Genomic DNA, 6276 nt, shown 5'->3' with positions numbered 1-6276 from the left:
TGGGGAGTGCCCCTGCCCAGCAGCCACCCGGTCTGGGAGGTGGGGGGCGCCCCCGCCCGGCCACCCCTTCTGGGGGGTGGGGGGCCCCTCTGCCAGGCTGCCACATCTGGAAAGTGAGGGGCCCCTCTGCCCAGCTGCCACCCCATCTGGGAGGTGTACCCAACAGCTCATTGAGAACGGACCATGATGACGATGGCGATTTTGTCGAAAAGAAAAGGGGGAAATGTGGGGAAAAGAAAGAGAGATCAGATTGTTACTGTGTCTGTGTAGAAAGAAGTTGACATAGGAGACACCATTTTGTTCTGTACTAAGAAAAATTCTTCTGCCTTGGGATGCTGTTAATCTATAACCTTACCCCCAACCCCGTGCTCTCTGAAACATGTGCTGTGTCCACTCAGGGTTAAATGGCTTAAGGGTGGTGCAAGATGTGCTTTGTTAAACAGATGCTTGAAGGCAGCATGCTCGTTAAGAGTCATCACCACTCCCTAATCTCAAGTACCCAGGGTCACAAACACTGCGGAAGGCCGCAGGGTCCTCTGCCTAGGAAAACCAGAGACCTTTGTTCACATGTTTATCTGCTGACCTTCTCTCCACTATTGTCCTATGTCCCTGCCAAATCCCCCTCTCCAAGAAACACCCAAGAATGATCAATAAATACTAAAAAAATTTAAAAAAAGAAAAAAGAACAAATAAGAGGTGTTGAGGCACACAGAGACTAGCACAGCAGGAAGCCTTTACCATCTGAAAGCCTGAGAACACAGGAAAAAACAGAGCCCCTTGTAAGCTGTCACATAGAGGAGGGAAGGGGGTGCACAATGGTGCTATAGTCATAGAAGATCTCAGCCACTGTCTGAGAAGGAAGGGGTGGAAAGAAATACTTCTACCTGTTTTCCTTTTGTCCTATCTCATGCCTGTGCCTCTGTTGATTGAGCTCAACTAAAAGTGTGGTGGTAAGGAACTCTGGTGATGCAGTCCATGGGGATCCTCCTCCAAGATCACAGAGCAGGACAGAGAAGGGCAAAGAATGGTATGGGACAGGAACGGAGGAGTGGTAACAGAGAATAACCCTCAGACCAGGGAAGACATCAGCGCTTAGCCATGCCCACAACAGTGTCCTGAGTGTAGTAGGGCTCAAGAACTATTTATTCTATGGCAGTCCTCAAAGATAAGCAAGACAATATAGAGGGTTGACGGAACACTGCCATCTATGTGCTCTTTGTTGTTGCTTTTAATTTTCTGTGCTAGTAGTTTTCCTAACACTTGTTACCTTATCTAGAACTGTTCTTTGCTATTTATCCTGATTCTCCCCGTCACCTCCCCACCACCACTGAGAATAAACACAGGCAGTGAGACTGTAAACAGGTTGGTTAACCTTCTGGACCCAAGTTCTGTCTCTAACAATGTGGGGTGTGGACCAGATGCCTGCGGCTTTCTTCCAATCATAAAATGAAACATAAATAAATAAATATCAGTCTTTGCTCCTAACATTGTTAGTGGGGGAAAAAGGAAAAAAATAGGAAGGGAGAGATGAAAATAAATGATGCAGAAAGAGTAGGAAGAATAAGCAAGGATAGCTGAAGTAATTGTTGTTGTTTAGAAACTGTAGATTTTTATGGACTTTACGTAGATTTTTAAATCCATGATAATACTTAGTGAAACTCTTCAGGATGTGTATATAAGTGGTGGGGATGAGGGAGTGCTCAATAAGCAAATTCAAGCCATTAAATTTCAAATCTGCTTTTCGCAGGAATCCAAAACTTTCCCCAAACAGTTAAACTTTCAAAATGGCAAAAGATCAGTTATGGTTTACTGAAGATTTTGTATTCATTACTAATCATATCAACCATTGGCCAAAGAAGCATGGTAGCCTTTACATTTCTGAGCATCTGGAGATGTTTATTTTACAGCTAATAAAGTGAAAGAGAACCACTCCAGCAATTCCTCTCTAGGAGTCAAAAATAGAACAATTGGAGAAAGGGGATTTAAGTATAATTATCTTAAATTCCTTTAAATCACTCCACTATTTGCAGAACATCTTGAAGACACATCTGAGCTTGTTTGTATAACACTGCTAGAATATTACTGTTCTCTTCTGTGAGTCCCTGAGTTTTTTTTTAACATCCTACTGCCAGGGAAATTTGCTGGGCATACATAAGGATTCATCTTGTATTTTCACTGTGCTTGTCTTCCCTAACTCCCAATAGATTATGTTAGGGGACACCTACTAAGAGCCTCCAGAGTATCTGATACTTACCCAATCAAACCATTCCTCTCACTGTATGACAATATTTTGCCCAACTAGTTGACATCTCTATCACACTGTGGGCTCCCTGAGGGTAGGACTGTAGCTGTCTTGCTCACCATTGTGCATAATGCCTGGAACATAGCATAAATGCTGAAATATTTTTTGAATAAGTGGAATACATGAATGCTTTTGCCCTCTTTCCCAAAGTATAAGTCCTCCTGAGGTTAGGAATCCTGCTACTCAAAACAGGTTCCCTTTTCTCAAGTCACCAGTTCAAACCTATCAATAAAAAATGAATGTTTTTGTATGACTAACACAGAGGTGCTCACATATCTGCCTATTTGTCCTACTAATATTTATGGGACACTTACTACGTGCAAGGCTTACACTAGGCACTGGAAATAAGAGTGAGCAAAACCAGATAAGATGTTCGCCCTCAGGGAGTATGTATAGAATTTTATGGGAGACAGTTATTAACCAGATAATCACACAAAGAAGCAAAATATTATAATCAGAAATGCAAATTAAACTATTAAACTGGCAAAATTTAGACAGCTAGATAACGCCAAGTGTTGGTATGGATGTGAGGATCCAGGAATTCTTATGTTCTGCTGGTGGGAGTGTAAACTGGTACAGCTATTCTGGAGAAACCTAGAATTATATAGTCAAAGTTACTGTTACTGATGCCCTATAGTCCAGAAATTCCCAAATAACTTATTATATGATTATATGGGGCCATAGGGATACGAGTAGATGAGCAGATTCATATTCATTGCAAATAACTTGTGGTAGTGAAGAATTTGAAGCAAACTAACCTCTAACTAGAAGAGAGGATAGGTGAATGTAGTAGATGCACCCCATGGAGATGACCCAGTAATTGGAAACAAATGACTACATCAGAGGTCAGCAAACTGTGGCCCACCTCTTGGTTCTGTCTTTTTGTTTATAAATAATTTATAAATAAAGTTCTAGTAGAAAATGGCTATGTCTGTTTCTTTAGGTATTATCTATGGCTGTTTTCACACTACAACAGCAGAGCTGGGTTGCAACAGAGACCACATGACCTGCAAAGCCAAAAATGATTACTATGTGATATCCCTTACAAAAAAAAATGTTTGCTATCTCTGGACTAGATACACAAGGAGAAACATGGACAGATCTTTAAAACAGTGCTGAGTTTTTAAAAAAGTAAAAAAATAGAATGATATATATCACCGGTTCTCAAACTTGGCTGTGCATTGAGATCATCTGGAGTAATTTAAGAACTATAATGCCTGGGTCCCATCATAGAGTCTGATTTTTTGGTATGAGCTGCAAGTGAGACATTAGATTAAAGCTATACAGGTGATTCCAATGTGCAGCGATGTTTGAGAACCCCTCAGATGTGTGTGTGTTGTGGGTGTGTATGTGTGTAAACACATATGATACAATATTTTCTTGACCACACAGAAAACTTGAACACAAAACAATAACACAAATTTTGGGAGAACACTTAATGAGCCAAAAGATATATATTAAACATATTGGAATGATTGCATATGAAAGGGAAGAATGGAAATGTCATATGAGTAATTATACATACATACATACATACATACATACAAGAATAACTACCAGAGAGGGGCTTTGTGTAAACCAATGACATTAACATTCAATGAGCTGAGAAATATGTTAACTCAGCTCTTCCTCTGAAGTCCTAAAAGAAATGTTAACCATTGCATCTGTTATATGACACATATTTAAATGTGTACTGGATATCTCCTCTTGGGTGTCTCAAAGACAAGTTTTATCTAATTAGTCCAAAATTGACCCCAAGGTATTTCCCCTCAAGTCTGTACCTAAAGAAGCACTTCTGGAATGGTAAAGTAAAGACTTTAAAAATCTGCTCCTCCATAAAAGCAATGAGAAAACTGGCAAAAAATGTCAAAACCATTTCTTTCAGAACTCTGGAAATTAACCGAAGGCTTTCAACAATTTGAGAATTGTTGATTTAAGAAAAGTGGCTGGGAACAAGGTGGTGGAGTAGAAGGTTCCACTGATCATCACCCCTGCAACGACACCAATTTAACAATTGTCTACAAAAACAAAACAAAACAAAAAGCTGGAGGCATCACACTACCCAACTTCAAACTATACTACAGGGCTACAGTTACCAAAACTGCACGGTACTGGTACAAGAACAGACACATAGATCAATGGAATGAAACAGAGAACCCAGAAATTAGACTGCAACCCTACAACTATATGATCTTTGACAATCCTGACAAAAACAAGCAATGGGGAAAGGATTCTCTATTTAATAAATGGTGCTGGGATAACTGGCTAGCCATATGCACAAGATTGAAACTGGACCCCTTTTTAATATAATATACAAAAATTAACTCAAGATGGATTAAACACTTAATGTAAAACCCAAAACTATTAAAACTCTGGAAGATAACCTAGGCAATACCATTCAGGACGTAGGCACAGGCAAAGATTTCATGATGAAGACACCAACAGCAATTGCAACAAAAGCTAAAATTGACAAATGGTATCTAATTAAACTAAAGAGCTTCTGCACAGCAAAAGAAACTACCAACAGAGTAAACAGACAACCTACAGAATGGGAGAGACTTTTTGCAAACTCTGCATCTGAACTAAGGTCTAATATCTAGCATCTATATGGGACTTAAACAAATTTACAAGAAAAAAAAACAACCCCATTAAAAAGTGGGCAAATGACATGAACAGAGACTTTTCAAAAGAAGACATACATGTGGCCAATAGTCACATGAAAAAAAGCTCAACATCACTGATCTTTAGAGAAATGCAAATCAAAACCACAATAAGATACCATCTAACACCAATCAGAATGGGTACTATAAAAAAGTCAAAAAATAACAGATGCCGGTGAGGTTGCAGAGAAAAAGGAATGCTTATACACTGTTGGTGGGAATGTAAATTAGTTCAACCATTGTGGAAGACAGTGTGGCAATTCCTCAAAGACCTAAAGATAGAAATACCAATCAACCCAGCAATCCCATTACTGGGTATATACCCAAAGGAATATAAATCAATCTGTTATAAAGACACATGCACACATATGTTCATTGCAGCACTATTCACAAAAACAAAGACATGGAATCAACCCAAATGGCCATCGATGATAGACTGGATAAAGAAAATGTGGTAGATATACACCATGCAATACTATCAGCCATATAAAAGAATGAGATGATGTCCTTTCCAGGGACATGGATAGAGCTGGAAGCAATCATCCTTAGCAAACTAACACGGGATCAGAAAACCAAATACTACATGTTCTCACTTTTAAGTGGGAGCTAAATGATGAGAACACATGGGAACGAAGAGAGGAACAACACACACTGGAGTTGATTGGAAGGTGGAGAGTGGGAGGAGGGAGAGGATCAGGAAAAATAACTAATGGATACTAGGCTTAATACCTGGGTGATGAAATAATCTGGACAACAAACCCCCATGACGCACATTTACCTATGTAACAAACCTGCACGTGTACCCCTGAACTTAAAATAAAAGTTAAAAATATCACACAGTGTTCCATAAATGTGAACAATTAGTTCAATTAAAAACAAGCAAAAAGCAAAAACATTGTTAGCAAAAAAGAAAAAAAAAAAACTACACAAAGAAAACACCCTCATAAGATCAGGTGAGCCTTCATAGTACCTGGTTTTAACTATATGAATCGCCAGTGTCACCCCTCCCTCACCACCCCCCGTTTCTCCCCAGCAGCAGCAGTGTGGTACAGAGAGCACTTAGTACTCTCTAAGAACTAAGCAAAGGGGACTTTGTCTTTCAGGTTAGGTACCAGCTTGGCCACAGATGGGCAGAGCACCAAGTGAGCTCTTGGAGTCTTTGATTCCAGGATTTGATGCTTAGATGGCATCTCTGGCTCTGCCATGGGCCAGAAGAGTGCCCACTGCCCTGAATGGTGAGTTCCACGCCAGGCAGCATTTACCACAATCTGACTTGAGAGCCCTTGGGTCTTAAGGGAAAATCGGCAATAGTCT

This window comes from Pan troglodytes, chromosome X (genome assembly GCF_028858775.2).
Source record: "Pan troglodytes isolate AG18354 chromosome X, NHGRI_mPanTro3-v2.0_pri, whole genome shotgun sequence".
Classification (NCBI taxonomy): domain Eukaryota; kingdom Metazoa; phylum Chordata; class Mammalia; order Primates; family Hominidae; genus Pan; species Pan troglodytes.
The sequence above is the reverse complement of the archived record's forward strand: the minus strand, read 5'-3'. Positions refer to the sequence as shown.